General features: G+C 51.3%; 1 protein-coding gene across 2 annotated transcripts in view; it reads right to left on the bottom strand.

Moving 5' to 3' along the window:
• LOC116987100 (plexin-A2-like) overlaps nucleotides 1-19966 on the bottom strand; it is a 234616-nt gene extending 214650 nt beyond the window's left edge. Inside the window, exon 1 of one of the 2 annotated variants that reach the window (XM_033042995.1) lies at nucleotides 19900-19966. The gene's annotated coding sequence lies outside the window, so the exon portion shown is untranslated. Of the gene's footprint in view, nucleotides 1-19893 lie in introns of both variants that reach the window. The other variant, XM_033042996.1, reaches the window with a different exon arrangement.
• Nucleotides 19967-25750: the final 5784 nt, after the last annotated feature.

A 25750-nucleotide genomic window follows, 5' to 3' on the forward strand; every position in this document is an offset into this window, starting at 1 on the left:
ACCAACTGGCTACAAAAGGAATCTTTACTGAACAAAATGTTTTACCTAGTCGTTGCATTTGGTTCTCCAAACTCAATTATGTCAAATTCAAAATTATAAAAATTATAATTAAGGAAACATCAACTAATTGCACAATTGGATTAACACAAGATTCTCATTACTTATACACTCACTTTATTAAATTCAATTGATTAAGGGGGTGATTGATCTTTCTGTAACCTGTTGGAACAAATAATCAGATGTAGCAAGTCCTTTAGCCATCTCCCTTCATTCCATCCACATTAAATACTGACCCATCCATCCCACGGACGATGACCACACTCCCGTGCCCCCTTGCACCACAAGACATCGCAGCGAGTTCATGGAATCACAGCCCAGACCATCACACAAACCAACCTCCCTTCCATCAACTCCATCTACACTTCACGCTGCCTCGGCAAGGCCAGCAGCATCATCAAGGACCAGTCTCACCCTGGTCTCTCCCTCTTCTCCCCTCTCCCATTAGGCAAGAGGTATAGAAGTGTGAAAACGCACACCTCCAGATTCAGGGACAGTTTCTTCCCGGCTGTTATCAGGCAACTGAACCATCCTACCCACACCCAGAGAGTGGTCTTGAACTACTATCTACCTCATTGGAGACCCTCAAATTGTCCTTGATTGGACTTTGCTGGCTTTACCTTGCACTGAATGTTATTCCCTTATCCTGTATCTGTACACTGTGGACGGCTCGATAGTAATTGGTTCAGAGAGGGGGGGGGGGGGGGGGGGGGGGGGGGGGGTTGGGGTTCAGAGGGGAGGGGGTTGGGGGAACCAGAGACACCAGGAAGCTGGCAACCAACCAGGGAGTGAGAAAGACCAGGCTGAAGTTTACGATTCAGTCCAACAATGTTGCAACCACTGCCTGTTGCCGACTACAGAGATGTCGTTCCTTGCTGAAGTCAGTCTGCAAGGTGACATGGAGAAGGTTCTACAGCAGTGCAAGGAAACACATTTCCTGCTGGATGGAGGTGGGGGAGCGCAGAGCGAGTGCTCTTGTCAAATGGATATAAAAGTGATGGATGGAGTGGGAGTGGGTGGCAGTCGTAACTCAATCACTGGGTCCCATCGACTGCAGAACCAGGAGTGTACAGCTGAAACAATGGCCAATCGCTGGAGCACCACAGGTATTGGGTTACAGCGGTTACAATCCATGGGGATTCACAATCACATTTACGGCTCTAAATCACAGAATTAAAGCAGGGACACTATGGCAATATTACAATCCCATTAAAGTAATGACGGCTACAACATTAACAAGGCTCAGGAAACAATTTAATAGCTAATACTGACGCTAATAATGTGGGTCACCATGTCATAGGTCCAGACTGAAGAGTGTTTTATTGTCAAATGTCCCAGATAGAACTATGAAATTCTTACATTGCTGCAGCACCACAGAATATGTACACACCGTAAACAATATAGTGAATGTAGTGTCCGTGTATATACACACACACGCACATATACATAGGAAGGATCTGCAGATGCTGCTTTAAACCGAAGGTAGACACAAAATGCTGGAGTAACTCAGTGGGACAGGCAGCATCTCTGGAGAGAAGGAATGGGTGACGTTTCGGGTCGAGACCCTTCTTCAGTCTGAAGAAGGGTCTCGACACGAAACGTCTGTGGAATTCTCTGCTTCAGAGGGCGGTGGAGACAGGTTCTCTGAATGCTTTCAAGAGAGAGCTAGATAGGTCTCTTAAAAATAGCGGAGTCAGGGGAGAAGGCAGGCACGGGGTACTGATTGTGGATGATCAGCCCTGATCATATTGAATGGCGGTGCTGGTTCGAAGGGCCAAATGGCCTACTCCTGCACCTATTGTCTATTATCACCCATTCCTTCTCTCCAGAGACGCTGCCTGTCCTGCAGAGTTACTCCAGCATTAGTTCAGTTTATGTGAGGTTGACACCCTTCAGAGAGATAGATCAGCCATGATTGAATGGCAGAGTAGACTTGATAGGCTGAATGGCCTAATTCAGCCCTTATCACATATGGTCTTATGACACTATGACCTGCAGACCCACCTAGAAACCCGGTCACGAAGGCAAAGCCACAGATAGCAACGTGAAGGACAAACTCCATCACAGGCCAGAGATCGGACAGTCGCGCTCAGGGCATCTGCATTTCTAACGGAGCGTGCTGGAAAGAAGCCGACACTGAAGAACCACGCTGAAATGTGAAAGAAAATCATGTGGATGAACACTGGAACACGGCAAATATGCAATGATTTGTCCGTCTGAAGTGTTGCAGACTGATGGAATATCCCTGCCTTTATGAGGCTCAGGATGATGGCCGTACAGAAGCAACTGCACTTCACTCCAACTGCACAGGGACATAAAGATCACATTTAATTGGAGCTTTAATACACTCACTGACATCCACTGCAGTCCCAACCTGCGAGGAGTTTGTTAATTCATCGCCTCCCAGACAGACAAAGTCTAACGTGTGATTCTTGGCAGGCACGAGTCTCAATGTAATTCATCCAACAAACAGTACAGGTACAACGGCTGAGAAATCTCAGCTCCCACGATTCTAATGAGGGTAAAAAATCCCTTTACGGGGAAGAGCGGGCTACAGAACGAAAGAAAATAATCAATCAAGGTTCTGATAATAGACTAAGGAGAAGAAAATAAAATGTTCAGTAGTGTGACAGGATGAGAGGTTTATTGAAAAACAGCAACCGCTTGCTTCCGAGCTCCAACACGCTCATATAACGCAGGACAATTGCAGAGTATTATTTTCAAGTGCCATAATTCACGAGGTACACAGAACCTTGATGTGTGAGATGAAGCATAATAACTCGGTAAAACACAGCGCCACTGACAGACAAACACAAAGCCTTTCACCACAAATCTCTGCTGGATGGAGAAGCAGGCAGAATTAATTTCAATTTATTGGATTTCTTTTCCTACGGATCAAATAATCAACTATGTGTCTGGACGACAATCCAGCCAGTCGCTTCAATTATTCCTGCAGCCTCCGAGCACAAAGACAGGGCCCGGCGTCCAAACTAGCAACTGACCAGTGGAGTGGAGTGGACTGGACTGGGCAGCTGTCAATGCGCTGGTCCCTGGGGCGAGCCCGGCCATTAGGACCAGCAGCACAACTGGACAGCTAAAGGAACGGTCCATTCATCACCAGAGCTCGGTTCTGCCAAGCGACGTCCCTCGGTTCCCCACGGCTGTGATCACAGGGAAACAGCAGCGAGAAACCTCTGTGCAGCATTAGCCCGGGATTAACGGCTTTGACACCCTGCATGAAACGTGATGACCTTTGGCTGTACAGACTGCGATGGGATTCCTTCAGTAATTCAAGAGGTTCTAACTTGGCACAAAATGGTCAATCAAGTTTAGATCTTGAAGGATTTTTAAAAACAGGATAAACCAAAATTTGGACATGAAATGTATGAGATTGGAGCTGATGACAAAAATCTTCATGAAAATCAGTGACCTCTGTGATCCTGGGGTCAGAGTGTGCGCGGCAGTCCCTGCCATTAATGCCACAAACCCTGCAACTGGTCAATTCATCTCCCGATTGCCAAAGTCGCTTTGAACTGACCCACACACACACAGACACACACACAGACCCCCCCCGACACACACACATAGATGCCCCCCCCCCACACACACACAGACCACCCCCCCCCACACACACACACACACACCCCCCCCCCACACACACACACACACACCCACGACACCCCCCCCACGCACACACACACACTCCCCCCCACACACACACACAGACCCCCCCCCACACGCACACACACACACACACACACACGCACACACACACAGACCCCCCCCACACACAGACCCCCCCCCCACACACACACACAGACCCCCCACACACGCACACACACACAGACCCCCCACACACGCACACACACACACACACACAGACCCCCCCCCACACACACACACACACACACACAGACACTCCACCCCCACACACACACACACACACACACGACCCACCCCACACACACACACACACACACACCCCACACACAGACCCCCCACACACGCACACACACACAGACCCCCCCCCCCACACACACACACACACACAGAGACCCCACACACACACACACACAGACCCCAGACCCAGACCCACACACACACACACAGACCCCCCCCACACACACACACACAGACCCCCCCCCCCACACACACACGCACACACACACAGACCCCCCCACACACAGACCCCCCCCCCACACACACACAGACCCCCCACACACGCACACACACACAGACCCCCCACACACGCACACACACACAGACCCCCCCCACACACACACCCCACACATACACACAGAGACCCCCACTCACACACACAGACCCCAGACCCAGACCCACACACACACACACACAGACCCCCCCCACACACACACAGATCCCCCCCCCCACACACACACACAGACCCCCCACACACACACACCCCACACATACACAGAGACCCCCACTCACACACACACACACAGACCCCAGACCCAGACCCACACACACACACACACACACAGACCCCCACACACACACACATACACACACACAGACCCCCACTCACACACACTCACACAGACCCACACAGACCCCCACACACACACACACACACAGTGCGGGAGGTAATGCAGCCATGATGCTGAAATATTCCACACTGAAACCATTCCAGTCACTTCTGCAAATCGCGTTCCCAAGGGAGTGAGCGAGGGAAAACCGACACAGCTTTAGCCCAGCAATAATATCCATCATCCAGGAGATAAATGAAGATACTTCATTCTTGTAGCTCCGCCATTATCCATCTCAGGACGGCCACCAACGTGACAGTCAATGTGTTGTATCGTGGGAAATGTGGCAAACTGTACACAGCATGATCCCACACAGAGCCGGGGGGCCACGGGGGGGGGGGGGGGGGGGCGATGGGGGGGGGCGATGGGGGGGGCGATGGGGGGGGCACGGGGGGGGGGGGCACGGGGGGGGGGCACGGGGAGGGGGCTCTGTTGGAGAGCCGGGGGGGGGGGGGCAATCGGCCTTGGCTAAAGGGAAACCAATTGTGGCCAGAGACACCCACTTGCATGAGGGCGAGGGGAGGGGGTTGAGGGGGAGGGAGGGGGAGCGGGTTGAGGGGGTGGGGGTTGAGGGGGTTGAGGGGGTTGAGGGGGTTGAGGGGGTTGAGGGGGTTGAGGGGGAGGGAGGGGGAGGGAGGGGGAGGGGGTTGAGGGGGAGAGAGTGAGAGGGAGGCCAGGGTGTGTGGGGGAGATGCTGAGGGGATGGGAAACAACGCTGACCAAGACATTGACCTACTCAGCTTGCTATATGACCTGGACAGAGCTGTTGGTGGCACTGGGTCAAAGGGGAAGCATGTTTGCCTTTCCTGAGCACAAACTGAGGGTGGATACATCAGCTCAAGTTGATGTCTGACTGTGAATATTCTTAACACCAATGACTGGAGCCAGTTATTTACTTAGGCCGAGTACGTATTGTACTCCCATCCCTTCCAAGTAGATAATGAACTGGCTGCACGATGGTTTCTCCAGATAAAGTGCGGTTCTGTTGTTTTAACTGGTGCTGTGTGGAGTCATTCCCTTCCTCGACACCAGCTGCTGCGTTAAACATTCAGCTGATCCCCATCGCAACAGGGCCCAGCGTAGTGGAGCCATGGGGAACCGTCACAAGAAGGGTCTCTACCCGAACCGTCACCCATCCCTTCTCTCAGAGATGCTGCCTGTCCCGCTGAGTTACTCCAGCATTTTGTGTCTACCTTCGGTTTAAACCAGCACCTGCAGTTCCTTCCTGTCACGCCAGCCTGCGTTGTCACGCCAGCCAGTGGATGACCCTCCGGCCCCCTGACGTTGACCATTGGGTCAACACTTTCCCAACTGCAAAACATCCAGAGTTTCCTGTCCAGACATCGCCAATCTCGGGCATTTTCACAACACCCATTAAATGTTGGAATGAGACGACTTTAAAACCATGCCAAGTACATTGTTGGTCTGAAGCAGCAATGTCAGCAGATCACTTTGCTAAATAAATAAAAACAGAGAGGGGAGGGGGGGAAGTGGAACACAATCAGAGGCCAAGCAAGTCGTCTGGAGATGGAATCAGGTATGGAGGAGAAGGCGAACATGTCGATGGGTAAAATACAAAGTGCTGGAGTAACTCAGCGGGCCAGGCAGCATCTGTGGAGAACATGGATAGGTGACGTTTCACAGAGTGCTGAAGTAACTCAGCGGGTCAGGCAGCATCTGTGGAGAACATGGATAGGTGATGTTCCGGGTTTGGCCCACCCACCCTCACCACACCCAAACCTCTACACCTGGGTCACAGAAAGATACAGCGTGGGAAAAGGCCCTTCGGCCCAACTTGCCCATACTGGCCAACATGTTCCATCTACACTAGTCCCATCTGCCCGAGTTTGGTCCATATCCCTCTAAACCTGAATGTTGATCTACCAGCCCTGCCTTCACGGGCACATCTCTGCGATTGTCACAGTGTTGTATCTCCACGTACAGTGAAACCTCACGTTCACCAGGCTCGCTGGTCACCTGCTGGTCACCTGCTGGTCACCTGCTGGTCACCTGCTTGAATGGAACGGTCCTGACCCAAACCATTGCCTGTCCATTCCCTCCTCCACAGATGCTGCCTGACCCGCTGAGTTACTCCAGCACTCTGTGAAACGTCACCTATCCATGTTCTCCACAGATGCTGCCTGACCCGCTGAGTTACTCCAGCACTCTGTGAAACGTCACCTATCCATGTTCTCCACAGATGCTGCCTGACCCGCTGAGTTACTCCAGCACTCTGTGAAACGTCACCTATCCATGTTCTCCACAGATGCTGCCCGACCCACTGAGTTACTCCAGCACTTTGTGTTTTGCTCTATATTCCTGCATCTGCAGTTCCTGGTGTCCAGTGGGTCGGGCCTGCAAGCTGCAGCGATGCATGGAGATACAATATTGTTGCTTCCACACAGGTGGGTGGAAGGAAGGGAGGGCAGGTGTGGAGGTTGTGTGGAGCACACACCTTGAACACCAATAAGTCTGCAGCTGCTGCAGGCGTGTGTACACTCTCAACACAAAGCTGCACCCACATCCACTTCTCAATTGTCCAAACCCAACATCCTTTTCACAATGTTAAGAAAATGTACTGATTTAATTAAGCAATGTATACAACGTGTCAGAGTTGGAATTTAGTGCATCAAAAACCGGAAATTAAATGAGGCTGTCAGCTACAAACAGAAGTAGGATTCACAGAATGAGATTTGTTTAAACTATCCAAATTGTCAGAAGCAGACGCCTCTTAATTACCAGTAGAAACTTAACTGATATGAGGATGGAATGTGTGTCGTTGTGGTTACATTAGTTGATGAGTAACGGGTGGAGGGTAATTCCAGGGCTTGACCAATCAGTTTACATCCACAGCAGCCAGACTTCTAATTTAATTCCATTAAATGTTGGAATTAGACAAATATCCAGCATCAGCATCACTGCTGCCCTGCCTGGCATCACATCTCAGATGGCCAGGTGTAACTCCGCGCGCGGGACAGGCAGCATCTCTGGAGAGAAGGAATGGGTGACGTTTCGGGTCGAGACCCTTCTTCACACTGAGAGAGATGGCTCTACTTCCTTAGAAGTTTCAAGAGATTTGGCATGTCACCAAACAATCCCAGTAATTATCCTGACCACTTGCATCACCAGCTGGTTCGACAATTCCAACCCACAGGAAGACAAGAGGCTGCAGACAGTGGTGGACTCAGCCCGATCCATCATGGCCACAACCCTCCCCACCATCGACATCAGGCGCTGCCTCAAGAAGGCGGCATCTATCATCAAGGATGCCCACCATCCCTCTTCTCACCACTACCGTTGGGCAGGAGGTTCAGAAGCCTCGTCCCTCAACACCAGGTGCAGGAACAGCTAGAAACATGGACAATAGGTGCATTCGGCCCTTCGAGCCAGCACCGCCATTCAATATGATCATGGCTGATCATCCACAATCAGTATCCCGTTCCTGTTTTTTCCCCATATCCCTTGATTCCATTAGCCCTCAGAGCTGAATCTAACTCTCTCTTGAGACCCTGGCCTTGGTGCTGCCCAGCCCGGTGGTGATCAGCTGGACATCGCTGATTGTTACAGCTGCCATCCTGGTTCAATACTAATCTCTCCAGTAAAACCCTTCGCCCTACCTGTGAGTGACTTTAACAACACTGCTTACAATCACACTCCATTCATCAACATGCCTCACCTGCTGTCTGTCACCATCCACAGGAGTCCACTCAAAGCCACGTGGGTCCCTCCTTAAATTGGACTCCAGTCCTGCCTGACCGAGTAAAACAACCTTTTATCTCCCCTTGGCTCATTTAAAGATGCCTGAGAGGCAAGGAGTGATGAGTAATCCGCTCCTGGCCAGGTGCCTCGATCAATCTGTACGCTGCCAGTGCCCGATGGCCATCTCACCCACGCCAGGCCATTATTCCACTGCCCCGTGGTCAAACGGTCAAGTAACGTTAACAAGCTGCAGCCACGGCTTCTCCGGGGCCTGGGGCTAAACGTAGGTGAGCAGCATACGCTAGGGCCACCTGCTCATGAGAAGGAGATCTTTTGTACAACACTTGCTCTGTCAATGTCAAACTGAAAACTCGCCCAAAGCCTGCTAACTGTGTGTGAGTGTGAGTGTGAGAGAGAGAGAGTATGAGAGTGAGTGTGAGTGTGAGTGTGAGAGTGAGAGTGAGTGAGTGAGTGAGAGAGTGTGGGAGTGAGAGAGTGAGAGGGAGTGGGAGCGTGAGCGTGAGCGTGAGCGTGAGCGTGAGCGTGAGCGTGAGCGTGAGCGTGAGAGTGGGAGTGGGAGTGGGAGTGGGAGTGGGAGTGGGAGTGGGAGTGGGAGTGGGAGTGGGAGTGGGAGTGGGAGTGGGAGTGGGAGTGAGAGTGAGAGAGAGTGAGAGTGAGAGAGAGAGTGTGAGAGAGTGAGAGTGTGATCACTACTGTCACCAACACCCAGGAGACACATGCTCTATTGATTTAGTTACACAAACAAAATTGCCAAGTCTTGACCTCTTGGTCAATATTGCCGCTTGTTGGCAATATCTGTGTAATAGACCTTGGCACATTTGAGGACCAGCGCTACGAACCTTCAACCACCAATCTTGAGAAAGAAGCTGCAACAGTTATGATACATCACCATCATGTCATACGTTCAAGGTGACAAAAAGCCAGCGGCACTCTGCACTCTGGGAGATGTCACAACTGGAAAAGGTCTACAGTGTTCCCATCAGGACAACCTCACCAGGAGCTTCCTGGGCAGCAGGAGATACCTGGACTGCTTGCTGGGGGGAGCCGAGGGATCTAACTATCCAGGAACGCGCTGATATCTTTCACGGGTGAGCTGATTTCTCTTCTCAGGCCCCTGCCCGTGTGTGGAACAGGAACTGTTCCCAAAAGGTGTCCTTTGTGCTCAGAGGTGAAATTTTAGCAGCTGAACCAGAGAAAATCAATTCAAAACATTTGATCTCATGTTTCCGCTTGATACCACGGTCATTAGTCAATACAATTATCACTGGGATGAGATTGACAACCAGCAGAGAAAATAACCCTTGAATGATTTGGACATCTGACAGAGTCTCAGGAAAACAGTCTTGAGAATGCTCTAACCTTGACAGTAGAATAACCAGACCCTACATCTGAACTCCTGAAAATAAAGCTCCACTTTGGAAACTTTTAAAAATAAAGCTGAAATGACAGGGTTCTGACCAGTGCTCGGCAAGTCTATCTACATAGGAGAGCAGGCTTGGAGATTCCGCCCTTCTGCCTGGGTTAAGGTCACTGATCATTGCTGTGGCACGGCTTGGCTGGGGGAAGGGAACGGGGTCTGAAGTAGCTCTGTGTAAGGACCACCTCGTTAAACGCTGCAAATCTGTGGCCCCCAACACTGTTTCAGGGCAGGAGATTGACTATTGTGTTAGATGTGTTGTTCCTTGATTAGAACGGGTGTGGAGGGTTATGGGGAGAAGGCAGGAAAATGGGATTAGGAGGCAGAGAATAAACTCGATGGGTTCATCATCATCATCATCATTGTTGTTGAAAACATCAACAGGCACGGCGCCTCACAATGCCGTATACGACAGTGATCGCAACTTCTACTGAAGTGTGGATGGCCGTTGGCTCGCTAGAAGCTCATCCGCCCTTTGACATGTCTTGTTTTTAGTCCTGCTGGGGGTCCACAGCCCCCTCCTCACCTGGCAAACCAGGTGGGGGAGACGGTTTAGTCGCCGACTATCCTGAATGGCCTAATTCTACTCCTGTAACTTGTGAACGTGAATGCGCAGCCCACAATCTCCGGGCCCGAGAGCTTGCTCTCTCTGAGGGAGCGCAGGCAGCATTCTTACTGTTGGTTCAAGTCCCTAATCCAGGCTACACAAAAAAGCTGGAGAAACTCAGCGGGTGCAGCAGCATCTATGGAGCGAAGGAAATAGGCAACGTTTCGGCCCGAAACGTTACCTATTTCCTTCGCTCCGTAGATGCTGCTGCACCCGCTGAGTTTCTCCAGCTTTTTTGTGTACCTTCGATTTTCCAGCATCTGCAGTTCCTTCTTAAACCCCTAATCCAGGCTCTTGGGCAAAGACATCTAATGGAAGACATTGTTGGTGGGGACATGGACAATACTCCAGCCTTCCTTCCAGAAGAAGTGGAATGTAATACGTCAAGAGCTCATGGTGCATACTCTGTAAACCCAACACACACACACTATGTCACTGCCCCACTCAATCAATCCACCAGTGAAACTGAGTTTCCAGCCACCAGAAATTAACCTTGCAGATCACACTCAGCTTCTACCAGTCTGAAGAAGGGTCTCGACCTGAAACATCACCCATTCCTTCCCTCCAGAGATGCTGCCTGTCCCGCTGAGTTACTCCAGCGTTCTGTGTCAGCTTCTACCACTGTTCCAACAATTTGAGGAAGGACCCCTCATGCTCCACCATGCACGTGCTGTCCCTCTGAACTAATCTGTCTGATCACCTGCTTTCCATTCTGATCTTAGATCACTAACCTGTGACAGAAACTCACTGCTTCTCTCCATAGATGCCGGCTGACGTGAGTGGTACGCCACAGCTCCCTGCTCCAGGAACCGCAGTCTTCTCTGTCTCTCAGTCAGACCACTTTAATATCCTCTCTCCTCACCTCTCGTACAGAGCTTCGACCTCCACCTGTTCCACTGCCACCCACACCATTAGTTTCACACACGTAAATAATACTGGAAACCAAACCCCCTTGTCCCTCGTGTTGGAACATCGTATCAAAAACATAAGGGGCAAACTTGTTTATAATGTGACCTGATGTCCCAGGGACCTAAAACATGAACGCGGTTTCTCTCCTCACCGATGTTGTCGGTCTGCAGAATATTCCCACCACTTTCTGATTTATTTCAGAGCACCAAACCTTGGACAAGACAAGCTGGCAAAGCATGGAGTGCAACCTATATTTGTTAGCTACACTTACATGAACCTAGAAGAAAATAGAGTGGTTCAATCAGTTGAAGAGCCGACAAAGCACATTTATACAATTACCACTGAGTCCAGTGTAAATTGCCAGTTAAGTGGTTGCAGCTGCTTCCAATGGAGCATCAGTGGGCAGTCATCAACGATCCTCTAATGGTCTCAGTGGTTTCACCAGGACCACTAGGCTCCAGACCTCGCTACAAGCTTGCTCCACACCTGGTACTAAAGGCGAGGTGACCTGCTGAAGGACAAACTCAATGGGCACTCTGTTGATGTAGCCATGCCCTGCATCATGAGATGGCCCAGCTTGCTGAGGTTAATCAATCCAATACAGGAATATTACACAACGTAGGACTAGCTTAGATGGACATCTTGGTCAGCATGGATGAGTTGGGCCGAAGGGTCTGTTTCCTTACTGTACAGCTCTATGGTTCCATAATACACTGCATCTCCTCAACATCTGCCCCATCTTGCTGTAGTGACTTTCCTTCCAGCAGGTCAGAACTGTGAACAGTGGCCAATAACAACTTCCAATTCCTTCAAAACCTCCTCAGCAAGTGAACCTGTCCATGTCCATTCCGTGTCCAGTCAGTGTCCAGTCCGTGCTCATTCCATGTGTGGTCCGTGTCCAGTCCGTGTGCAGTCCATGTCTGGTCCATGTCCGGTCCGTGTGTGGTCCGTGTGTGGTCCGTGTCCGGTCCGTGTCTGGTCCGTGTCCGGTCCGTGTGTGGACCGTGTGTGGTCAGTGTCCAGTCCGTGTGCGGTCCGTGTGCGGTCCGTGTGCGGTCCGTGTCCATGTACACGGGCCGTGCAGTGACACCCAAACACCTCTTTAGTTTTGGATCAGGAACATTGATCAGATGGATGGAGAAACTACCTGTGGTTGTCAGGGAGCTTGGGGCAAGTACGCAGGGTCTACAAACAGAGCAAGGTTTCTGGAGTGAAACAGGCAGAGAATCCTCAGCCTCCGATTCAACAACACGGGCTGGGGTTGATTTACATCCACAGAGATCTATGACAGGAAAGAGAATAAGGCAGGATCCAGACTCACGTCCGAGACCTGTGGTCAGTTGAAGGATGGAGTAGTTAGTCGGGGCAGTGACCACCTCTGATGCTCCAGTCTCCGCCAACCACAGTCTGGACAAACAGTACCAAGGTCAAGAGTCAACTAAAGCCGTCAATGTGAAAAGCCGAAAGGATCAGTTCCCCCTTTCACCAAATGTGGCTGAAATGTTGATTTACAGGGTCCTTGTCCCACAAATGACATCTACTACAGACCGTGTATGTAAATGATCATCACACTGACAAACAGATTTGTACAGCATCGTTTCTGACTGGTTCTGGGCATTTTTGGGTTGTATTGCTACAAGATATTGGAGATGTACGTACAGATTTACAATGTTACGTGTAACGTCAGGTGGTGCTGGGAGACAGGGCTGGGTACAGGCGGTGAGAGGGTCCGTGTGGGTCTCGCCCCCGCCCCCCCCCGGGGAGCACGCACAGAGAGAGCTAGTCTGTCAAAGGCCACTCAGCAATTCACAGCATCCCTTCATGCAGAAAGTTGCAAGTAGGAGCTCACTGCCCAGATGGGGCTCGATCAAGCTCCACGCTGCCTCATGGGCACTGATACACGGAGGCTTGTTAATTAAAAGCAGAGCACAATCAGCTGCTGGGAAACACAAATAATTCCTGCAGAAGGAAGCAAGAGCCTGAGGCATGAGCACAGAATGGTGCCGTTAATACAGCCTCGTAAACACCAACCCACCCTCTCACAGCTCAGGACCATTACACCGACAAACACCGACAAACCGTCACCGCATTTCATTCCTTTTCACAAGTTCATCTAGATAATCCACAAATGGAGTCACGTCCAATCTTACGCCTCCAGAATCAGCACCAGATTATTCACCACATACTCCCTGTCAGAGTAGATTATCACTGTGCTGGCGGTTTATGGATTGTGTGAAACATCACTCACCTGGCTGCTTCATTCATTGCAATCCCACAGCCACAGATAACCTCTCCTTCAGTTTAGCGTTTAGAAATGTGGCTTTGTACACGTTGAACAACCTCACACAAGGTCAAGTTGTGGCAGGATTATGTTGATTTGGGCCAACACACAATGACAAATCCTCCCAGTCTCCACAAGTCACCTGGATAACACTAACCCGGATATCCCTGATCCTAACCCCAACCTCAACCCCAACCCTAACCCGGATATCTTTAACCCCAACCTGGATATCCCCAACCGTAACCTGGATACCCCTAACCCCAACCCTAACCTGGATATCCCTAACCCTAACCTGGATATCCCTAACCCTAACCTGGATACCCCTAACCCTAACCTGGATACCCCTAACCCTAACCCGGATATCCCTATCCCTAACGCAAAGATGTATGCAGTGCTGCAGTTCGTGACAGTGCATCTGATCAACTGCTTCTCACCCGTCAATAGGCTTAACATAATCGTATTGCACAATGTCAATCTGAGTTGTTCTGCTGTTGTTGAACAAAATATTGATGCAATGCTCCCTGTGCTGGCCTGACACACACTCGTGGTTGGCAGAATCAGTTCAAGTTCAAGTCTTTTATTAAAAATATATATTGTCTAACTGAAGAATTCGACAACTGCCAAGACACACAAAGCCGACTATAAGAGACTTGAACTCAATGTACCGTCCCATCAACTGGAGAGTGGTGTACAAGGACAACATCACTCACTCCTACCTGGATCCCACAGCACAGGTGAAACCCGTCTCACCTGGTCCCATTCACAAATACTAACAGCAGTGACGGAGCCAGTCTCAGCATCAAACCCATAATCAAACGCAGACTATTTACTCAACCGTTAGAGAGCCAAACTCAGCTTAGAGACAGACCAGGGAAGTACAGTGGCTATGAAGATGGAGCAAGTCAATGTTCATGGACCTTGCACTCTTATCCACGAGCCTACACCTGCATTTACGTAGCTCCATAACTTCATCTATACATCCTAATAATTTCATGACTGAGCCATCTCTTTTGAACTATGGTTTACAAGCAAACACTCGAGATAGATCACACACGGCATCGTCCAAGAAACAGCAATTAATTAATAAACAGATAAGCTATTTTTGGCAATAGTTAAAAGGATGAGGATTGGCAAGAATGAAGCAGAGTCTCTCTTGTTCTTCCTCCAGCACCAGGGGTGTAGACCTGAGTTAAACATCTCACCTAAACGCTGGCACGTCTGGCAGTGGAACATTCACTCGCTCATTACCGCATGCACAGTGGTGCTGGCCAAGATAATAATGCTCTGGTCCCAATGTGCAAGACTCTAACCCACAACTAACTCAGCAAGTGTGTCAGACATGGGCCAAGGCTGAATCTGCAACAATACCACTTGCATTTGAGTATTTGTCCTGAAAATACCACCATACTTCAACGTATAAACACTAACTTTGCCCCAACATCAACTTAGATTTGCACCAGAGTTTAGAGTTGATTCATTGTTATGCAGCAAGATAAATAAAGAACGTTAGATACACCCAGCATCTTCAGCGGGACCAAGACATTCAAGACTTCCCTTTCCACAGATGCTGCCTGACCTGCCGAATGTTTGCAGAATTGGGGTTATGGTGGGGTAAGGGGGGAGATGGGTGGGGGGGGGGGGGGTCAGCAGCTGGTCTAGAGTGCAGGGGGGGGTGGGGTGTGGGTGGGGACGTGGGTGGGTGGGGGTGGGGTTGGAGTCCGCAGCTGATGGGGGGGGGGGGGATGATTCAGTAATGATGATTTCCTCGGTTGAACATCTGGATCCAGGGCGCTGGGACGGAGAGAGATGTGATCACACCTCCAACTCCCACGGCATGTAGCTGCTTTTTAAACCAACACTGTGATTCACAACATTTTTCTCGCTGTTCATTTATGTATTTCTGGTTTTTAATTCTCTTTGACGAATACTAAACCTGTTCCCTAAACACCGTGATCTTTGCAACGCGTAGACTTTGGCGATAACACCTGACAGCGAGCTGAGAGACGGCTGTTACTGGGAGAGTATCGGCAGGGTGCCCGTGGACAGGGCGTAGTCCCTCTCTAACACCACCCGGGCGCGGACGTAACCCCGGAAAAGGGGCAGGCAGCCGGCTCGGGCAGAGCCCTCCACCGCCTGGCACCGTGACTCGTGGATGGCCAGCTTGGCCAGGCCCAGGAACAACCCCGACCAGGACATCGTCAGCCCTACCCTCTCCCCTACGCACAGGGTGTCCGGAGATGAGGATGGTGGGTGTGAAGAGCAGCCAGAAGGCAAGGAGCAGCCCCTTTAGGTATTCAAACAGGGGCTGCAACCTCACACACTCCATGTACACGTGGTACACAGACTCTTCCAGTCCGCAACAGTGGCAGGCGGCTGGCGAGTCTGTGAACCACGAGAGAAACAGGTTGCAGGGAACACCTCGGTGCAGTAGCCTCCACCCCAGGTTCCTGATGTAGAGGGGAGAATCCCTGCGTAGAAGGACCCGCACGCGACCGGAAGGCAAAACTGACCGCCACTTGGTGACCGGACAGTGGACCAAGGCGAGGAGGTGCAGGGTATGGAGGTGGAGCCCGTACCATTGTGGTGACTGCAACTATCAACATCAAGGTCAGAAACTGGACTTTCCTTCAACCAGTCAAATATTAATTCAGTGCCTGCATGAAATAGAACAAGTTGTCCTACAACTTTAGGCTGTGCACGACATACACAAGAAGAAGAAGATGGTGCCTGCATCAGTTGCAGCAAAGGAATGGAATCTGAACACGAGCTTCAGCAAATTCAAATGAGAAGAATCTTCCTCATCCACAGTAACAGTGTAAACTAGGGTCAAGTCTGGGTTCAGCTGGGGGTCACGGACACTGACCTGGGGCTCCCGAGTGGCCCCATCAGTAACGCTGTGTGACGGGATAGATGTCCATCAGGGGCTTACTCCCTTCCCGATGATCGGCCGCAATGTACGTGGTCATCTGGTGTGACCAGCCACGGTGGTCAAGGCTGGCGAACGCCACCGGCTGGCACTGTGGGGCCCACCTTAAAGCTGCCTCTGTGGGACCCACCTTAAAGCTGGCACTGTGGGGCCCACCTTAAAGCCGCCTCAGTGGGGCCCACCTTAAAGCCGCCTCTGTGGGGCCCACCTTAAAGCCGCCTCTGTGGGACCCACCTTAAAGCTGGCACTGTGGGGCCCACCTTAAAGCTGCCTCTGTGGGGCCCACCATAAAGACTGTAGATGTAGATGGACAGGGAGTGGGCAATTGGGGGAACTGCAGATTTGAACATTACCGTCATAACAACGACCTTTCGCACTGGTTTATGGAATTTAAAATGAATGAGGCCATGTTTTATTTTTATTAATCACTGACCAGGATGAATAGACGTCAAATAAAGCAGAACGTTACGTGGCTGCACTAACACGTACATCGACGGCTGAACAGCAACTTAGCCAGAGGTTGCTGCAGAAAAACTCACCTTTAACTGTGATAACATCACACAGTTACAGCTGTGATTCTCAGCTCTGGCAACGCTATAATGCCCCCTGTCTCTGTCCAAACATCACTGGACCACCAGGGGATGTCCCTGTCTCTGGCCAGTGCTGACCACTGGATCACCAGGGGATGTCCAGCTTTGCCTCACACATTGGTCCTGATCGTTTCGGAGGTGGAGGGAGAGGGAGCTGCAAAAATCACGGCCACTTCATTGAAGCAGGTCTCCCCCAACGTGCATTCTAGCAGCCATACTGAACAACACAAAATGGCCAGGGCTTATCATTAAATACAAGAAGGGTCTTGACCTGAAACGTTCCTGTTCCTTCTCTCCAGAAATGCTGCCTGTCCTGCTGAGTTACTCCAGCACTCTGTGAAACGTCACCCATTCCTTCTCTCCAGAGATGCTGCCTGACCCGCTGAGTTACTCCAGCACTCTGTGAAACGTCACCTATCCATGTTCTCCACAGATGCTGCCTGACCCGCTGAGTTACTCCAGCACTCTGTGAAACGTCACCTATCCATGTTCTCCACAGATGCTGCCTGACCCGCTGAGTTACTCCAGCACTCTGTGAAACGTTACCTATCCATGTTCTCCACAGATGCTGCCTGACCCGCTGAGTTACTCCAGCATTTTGTGTCTATCTTCGGTTTAAACCAGCATCTGCTGTTCCTGCCTACACTCCAGTTGTACAAGGCACACTCACCACACCTGCCCTGTACCCCATCTCTGATGCTGGAGCCAATGAACACAGCAAACCTGTCAGCATTCAGGCTAATTCAGGGCGAGCAGGTTGGTTTGTTCCCCTCTTATTTTTACAATACATGCCCCGGTCATGCGTTTCAAACTTGAGCTTGTTTCATTTGTAAGATGACACTCCCGGAGAGCAGAAACACGTCTCTGAACAAACGCTTGTACTTTTTGGCTTTGTTCAAGTGCGTGTCTGTGGCAGACACAGAAATAGAGGTTTGCTGGCCCCAGAAAGCTGTGACGATCCGTCTACGAGTGCGGCCAGACATCAGACTCCTGTCATCACCCCACTCCTGCAGCAGGTTCATGAAACATTAGGCTACAGTTTTTAAAAATACATTTCCTGTCTGCATTTCGCCTTCCCACTGGACATGCATTCTGTCCAGCTGACCACTGGACACAGGCTCTCTCACACCAGCCCACAATCTGGCCAGCTGACCACTGGTCCACTCTCTCTCCCACATTCTGTCCAGCTGACCACTGGACACAGGCTCTCACACCAGCCCACAATCTGGCCAGCTGACCACTGGTCCACTCTCTCTCCCACATTCTGTCCAGCTGACCACTGGACACAGGCTCTCTCACACCAGCCCACAATCTGGCCAGCTGACCACTGGTCCACTCTCTCTCTCCCACACTCTGGCCAGCTGACCACTGGTCCACTCTCTCTCCCACACTCTGGCCAGCTGACCACTGGACACTGGCTGTTCCACACTGCCAGTACCCAATGGTCACTCACTCTCTCGCAAGCTTCTTGCTGGACACTCTCTCCCACATTCTGGCCAGTTGACCATTGGACACTCTTTCCCACTCCAGCCCACACTCTGGCCAGCTAAATGACCATCTTACTGACCAGTTTATCACCTCCACATTTCCACCCTGACCTAAGATAAGGCCAGCCACAAAGGTTAGTATTTTTAAAGCTCCAGCTAAAATTAAACATTATTTCTGGAATAGATAATAAAACTGCTAGTAATTCATGTCATTAACAAATATTCTGCTTCGGGCCAATCCTGTCCCAACAAACGGCCTCACCCCTGGATCTGCTGTAAAACTAATTAAACACATCCCTCCCGGCCACTGCCCAGCATTGAGCCAGCGCTCCGGCCACGGTCACCCTGAAGCCGTGGTGGTGTGGGGGGGGGGGGGGGTGCAGAACCCCTCACATACGGCACCCCCACACCAACCAGCGGCTGCCATCTCGACTTGAAACATCACCCATTCCTTCTCCCCACAGATGTTCGTGGCCGGAGTTTCCATCCCGGGATACGGACAGCGATCGCCCCGTCCCCCGGCCATCTCCCTCCCGCTCGCCCTCACTCTTTGACACTGGCCAGGTGGGTCCGACTGTCGTTACAGTGGAGTGACAGTGTGGTCAGTGCCGGACAGACTGTGGTCACAGTGTGGGTCAGAGTGTCGGGGAGACTGTGGTCAGTGTGGCAGTCATAGACGGACACAGAACTCTGGAGTAACAGCGGGGCCGGGCAGCGTGTGTGGGGACACGGACTGGTCGAGACCCTTCATCAGACTGTGTAGCCGGGTCTCCCGTCCCTTGACCCCACACACGCTGCCCGGCCCCGCTGTTACTCCAGCATTCTGCGTCCGTCTTTGGTCTAAACCCGCATCTGCAGTTTCCCTCCCACACATTCAGCCGGTGGTCAGCCCGTCACTGACCGGACCAGGGCCCCCTCCCCTCCAGGGCCCCCTCCCCTCCCCTCCCCCTCTCTCCCCGGGACGTTCGCTGTGAAGCGGCCACTGGTCACTCGCTCCCGGCGGCTCCAGTCCCCGGTCCCACCTCGTCACCGGCGCCCACCGGAGGGGCCTCGGGAGCGGGGACAGGGACAGGGGGCGGGGAGAGAGTGGAGAGGGAGAGGGACAGGGACAGGGACAGGGACAGGGGGTCGGGTGGGGTGGGGTCACCGGGGTCCGGGATGGAGTTGGGGGAACGTCAGTCAGTCAGTCAGTGAATCTGCAGTGACGGCGCCGCCACCTCAGCGAACCCTCTATCTATCTCCCCTCCCTCACCCTCTATCTATTTATCTCTCTCTCCCCCTCTCCTTCCCCTTCTACTTCTCCTTCCCTCTCCCTTCCCTGTCTCTCACCCTCCCCGTGCCCCCCTCACCTCCACCTCTCTCTGTCTCTCCCGCTCCGGCCGCTCCGCTCTTGTCACCAACTTGCTCCGTCTCGCAGCTCCGCTCCGGCTCATTCGCATCGAACGCACTCATTAGCATCGCACGCACTCATTAGCATCGCACGCACTCATTAGCATACAGCGTAACATTAACATATCGCGCGCTGATTAGCATATCGGGTGTCCCTGGCGCCCACCCTAGGGCGCCCCTCACCCCAGGGTGACACCCACCCCCGGGTGCTCATCACCATTTGGTGCCAATGTGGGACTAGTTTACACCCTGCCTGGTAGATCTGTCAAATGCCCCCCCCCAGGATATTGCCCCCTCATCTCCCCCCCCCCAGGATATTGCCCCCTCATCCCCCCCCCAGGATATTGCCCCCTCATCCCCCCCCCCCAAGTCCAGGTCCATATTGTACCAGTCACCTCTGCCCCAGACTAGATGCCAATGGTCCTAAACCCTGACCCACTGCCCCTGACTGCCGCTCACCTCCACACTGGCCCAATATATTAACCGTCGCCCATTCCCTAACCGTGTCAGTATTGCCTTCATTGTCACGAGCATTAATATCTCACAGACCGTAGAGATCATGACCACATTCCTGCAGCAAATACGTGTAAATAACATCATTTGACACTCTGCCCAATGTGACACTGCACAAGTCCAGCCACAGCCTCTGTACATCACACAACCTCAATCTGACCGCCTACAAATTGGTTCAGATTGTGCAGTCACACCCCCCATTACCAAAGATCACAGTAATTTTCCAGCTGCTCTTCTTTGTACTCTACAGCAGAATGAGTGTTGCTGTTGATGCAAATCAGTCTTCATCGCTCTGCGTTTAAGTCCTTGGTTTATCTTTTAATGTCTAATTGTGAAGTGATGTTTCATTGTGAAATTCTGAAGAAGGGTCTCGACCCGAAACGTCGCCTATTCCTTCTCTCCCCAGATGCTGCCTCACCCGCTGAGTTCCTCCAGCACCTTTGTCTACCTTTACTTGTGAAGTGATGTTTAATTGTGAAGTGATGTTGCTACGGACTTCAGAGTCAAATGGCATGGAAACAATTATAAGCACAAAGTGCTGTAGGAACTCAGAGGGTCAGGCAGCATCTGCGGAGGGAATGGACCAACTTGGGACTGGGATTCACTCCAAAGGTGCCAGCATCTGCAGTTTCTTGTGTCTCCATGGAAACAAAACCTCTGATCCACTGACCATTGGTCTGGGATGTAGGAGAAACCCAGGGCACCGGGTGGAAACCCACACGGTCACAGGTAGAACGTGCAAACTCCACATGTACAGCGGAGACTTCAGGCTTGAAGCCCAGTCCTGGGAGCAGAATCACCTGGATACCACCTTGAGTTAGAAGCAACTGTTTGTGAAGAGATGACAGACAAGGTTATGACAGCGACACTTTCTGGGCAGACCCACCATGGTCAGTGAGCGAGCGGCTACTGTGGGTGGCCTCGGGTGAGGTGGTGGGTGAAGGGCTGAGGAAGAATCAAGGAGCTGCAAATGCTGGTCTACTAAGGAAAGACACAAAGTGCTGGAGTAGGTGAACATGGATAGGTGACGTTCTACAGACTAATTGCAGGGGCAGGACCCCACACCCAACCTACAATCAGTGAAGATGGTTTCCGACTTGAAACGTCACCTATCCATGTTCTTCACAGATGCTGCCTGACCCGCTGAGTTACTCCAGCACTCTGTGAAACGTCACCTATCCATGTTCACTACAGATGCTGCCTGACCCGCTGAGTAACTCCAGCACTCTGTGAAACATCACCTATCCATGTTCTCCACAGATGCTGCCTGACCCGCTGAGTAACTCCAGCACTCTGTGAAACGTCACCTATCCATGTTCTCCACAGATGCTGCCTGACCCGCTGAGTTTCTTTCAGTGGACTGAGGTTTGATGACAGACACCTGAGAGAGAATCCGTTACAGAATTAGTTACAGAGAATGATTGGGACTGATGGGATTACTGTGGGTGCTGGCATCATCTCAATGGGCCGAATATTTTGTTAAATATATGATCCATAAATGTATAAAGTTGTGAGTTTTCAGTACCACAAGAGTCTGTTCAAATACAAAATTGGTGGACAACAGAATTGACCCTTTCCCCTAACTAACTGCTGATGAATAGATGATTCAGCTCATTGACATTCCTGCTACACATATTATGTTCAACGCAGGCCCAAAGTACAATATTGGCCACATACCTACACGAATCAACAAATAGCAGGAATACGCTGAGCACAACTGGACTGATACAGTATATATGCGTCAACTTTTCACTTAGTCAGTCGGCATGACAATAGACAATAGACAATAGGTGCAGGAGTAGGCCATTCAGCCCTTCGAGCCAGCACCGCCATTTAATGTGATCATAACTAATCATCCCCAATCAGTACCCCATTCCTGCCTTCTCTCCATATCCCCTGACTCCGCTATCTTTAAGATCCCTATCTAACTCTCTCTTGAAAGCATCCAGAGAACCGGCCACCACCACCCTCTGAGGCAGAGAATTCCACACTCACAACTCTGTGAAAAAGTGTTTCCTCATCTCTGTTCTAAATTGCTTACCCCTTATTCTTAAACTGTGGCCCCTGGTTCTGGACTCCTCCAGCATCGGGAACATGTTTCCTCATGGAGACAAGCCCTTCAGTCCATGCTGACCAAGATGCCAGTCTAAACCTGTCCCTTTTGCTCAGACTCGGTCCTTTCAACCTTTCCCATTCCAACATTTCTCATGCAGAGGATGAGAGACGTTGGGCAGAGCAGCCGCTGTGTGGTTTGTGAGGAGGTCCTGCCTGGACCACCATCATCACCATCCTCATCATCACCACCACCCCCACCCCACCCCCACCTTCACCACCCACACCTTCACCACCCACACCACCACCCACACCACCACCCACACCACCACCCACACCACCACCCACACCACCACCCACACCACCACCATCACCACCCAGCACGTGACCATGCATGAAGTTGATCAACATGGTGGCACAGCGGTAGAGCTGCTGCCTTACAGCACTCACAGCGCCAGGGACCCGGGTTCGATCCCGACTACGGGTGCTGTCTGTACGGAGTTTGTATGTTCTCCCCGTGACCTACGTGTGTTTACTCCAAGATCTTCAGTTTCCTCCCTCCCCGCCTCCCTCCATCCTCCCCTCCCTCCCCCCTCCCTCCCTCCCCGCCTCCCTCCATCCTCCCCTCCCTCCCCCTCCCTCCCTCCCCCCTCCCTCCCCCCTCCCCCGCTCACTCCCTCCCTCCCTCCATCCCCCCCTCCCCCTCTCCCTCCCTCCATCCCCCCCTCCCCTCTCCCTCCCTCCATAGACCCGTGTTGGACCATGATGGATCCATGATAGACCCGTGATGGACCCCTGATAGACCCGTGTTGGATCCATGATAGACCCATGTTGGACACATGATGGATCCATGATAGGCCCATGTTGGACACATGATGGATCCATGATAGACCCGTGATGGACCCCTGATAGACCCGTGTTGGATCCATGATAGACCCGTATTGGACACATGATAGATCCATGATAGACCCGTGATGGACCCCTGATAGACCCATGTTGGATCCATGATAGAACCATGTTGGATCTATGATAGATCCATGATAGACCCGTGTTGGACAAATGATGGATCCATGATAGACCCGTGATAGACCCGTGATGGACCCGTGATAGACCCATGTTGGATCCATGATAGATCCATGATAGACCCGTGTTGGACACATGATGGATCCATGATAGATCCATGATAGATCCATGATAGACCCATGTTGGACACATGATGGACCCGTGAAAGACCCGTGATGGACCCGTGATAGACCCGTGATAGACATGTGATAGATCCATGATAGACCCGTGTTGGACACATGATGGATCCATGATAGATCCATGATGGACTCGTGATAGACCCGTGATGGACCCGTGATAGACCCGTGATAGACATGTGATAGATCCATGATAGACCCGTGTTGGACACATGATGGATCCATGATAGATCCATGATAGACCCGTGATGGACTCGTGATAGACCCGTGATGGACCCGTGATAGACCCGTGTTGGACACATGATGGATCCATGATAGACCCGTGATAGACCCGTGATAGACCCGTGATAGACCCGTGATAGACCCGTGATAGACCCGTGATGGACCCGTGATGGACCCGTGATAGACCCGTGATAGACCCGTGATGGACCCGTGATAGACCCGTGATGGACCCGTGATAGACCCGTGATAGACCCGAGATGGACCCATGATACCCGTGATGGACCCATGATAGACCCGTGATAGACCCGAGATAGACCCGTGATAGACCCGTGATAGACCCGTGTTGGACACATGATGGATCCATGATAGACCCGTGATAGACCCGTGATGGACCCGTGATAGACCCGTGTTGGACACATGATGGATCCATGATAGACCCGTGATAGACCCGTGATGGACCCGTGATAGACCCGTGTTGGACACATGATGGATCCATGATAGACCCGTGATAGACCCGTGATGGACCCGTGATAGACCTGTGATAGATCAATGATGGATTTCTGTATCTCGGGGATGTTGGCGTGAGCCATGGACATGTGTTGGCGTGAGCCATGGACACGTGTGTTGTACAAGAATGACTTGTGAACCTCACCGAAGCATGCTGGGTCATTGCCATAGAGCAAAGCATGCTGGGTCATTGTGATAGAGTACAGGCCCTTCGGCCCAACTCACCCAATGCTGTTCCACCCACTAATCCATGGTCACTGAAGCTCAGCCTTGAAGATTCACTCAATCTCAGTTCCATTAATTTAAAAGACGGGGTGGACATGTGTAGACATTGAGGCATCTGGCCAGTTCAGCCACCCACTCTATACTGGACAGATGTGTCAGTGTTCACACTAACATGATCAATCACGTGGCCGGTCAAGGTACCTGATCTCCTGACAACACAGGAATATTTCCACCTATTCATTTTTCTGGAGTTTTGCACGAACGTTGACTTGTATTTGATTTTCAGTTTGTTGCCACTTCAGTTAGTAGTTGTGACAGTAATGGAGCAGAGAGTCACCTATCGTCATTCTGATCATGGTTATTGCACAGATGAAGCGGCCATCGGCCATCGTGCAGTGGCCATGGGAACACAGAGAATGACACTGACACTCAGAGCTGGTGACAGAAGATCACTTTGTTTACCACCTGGGGACTTTATTGCACTTTGATGTTTGTGGTGCAGTGAGAATGTTTCAATCTTTAACTTCAAATAGCAGAGTTAATGCCTCCTGTCCAGGACTGCTCTGTGTGCTGGCACCTGCTTGCTGTTGGCCACTCTGTGTCAGGGGAAAGCTGGGTCTCAGCCCAGTCTCCTGCACACGGGACAATCTGGAGAATGTGCAAAGGCATTGAGGACGTTGATAGAAATCTAAATAATATTCTCTCAAAGTAGCTGCGGAAAAAAACATCCGCGATTCCATTCTCACAGCTCAAGATGAAAACCACATCATTTTAATTAAAGTAACGCTTCCTTGAGGGATCATAAAAGACCAAGAGACTCTGCTCCCAAAATAGCTGGCAGCAAACTGCAGATGTTGGAAATCTGAACTCAGAGCAAAGAATGCTGATCGGGTAGGACCTGTGGAGAGAGAGAGAGAGAGACTTTGCCAGTCCCAGCCTTTGTCATTGTTTCTCAACATCACCATCCACAGATGCTGCCTGACCCACTGACTTCCTCCAGCACTTTGTGTTTTGATTAAGATCCCAGCGTCTGCAGTTCCTTGTGTCTTCTCAGCATACTCTTGCATTTGAACTTTACCTGATTAATTACTGCCAACCC

The sequence above is a fragment of the Amblyraja radiata genome, chromosome 24 (assembly GCF_010909765.2).
Source record: "Amblyraja radiata isolate CabotCenter1 chromosome 24, sAmbRad1.1.pri, whole genome shotgun sequence".
In the NCBI taxonomy this organism is placed as follows: domain Eukaryota; kingdom Metazoa; phylum Chordata; class Chondrichthyes; order Rajiformes; family Rajidae; genus Amblyraja; species Amblyraja radiata.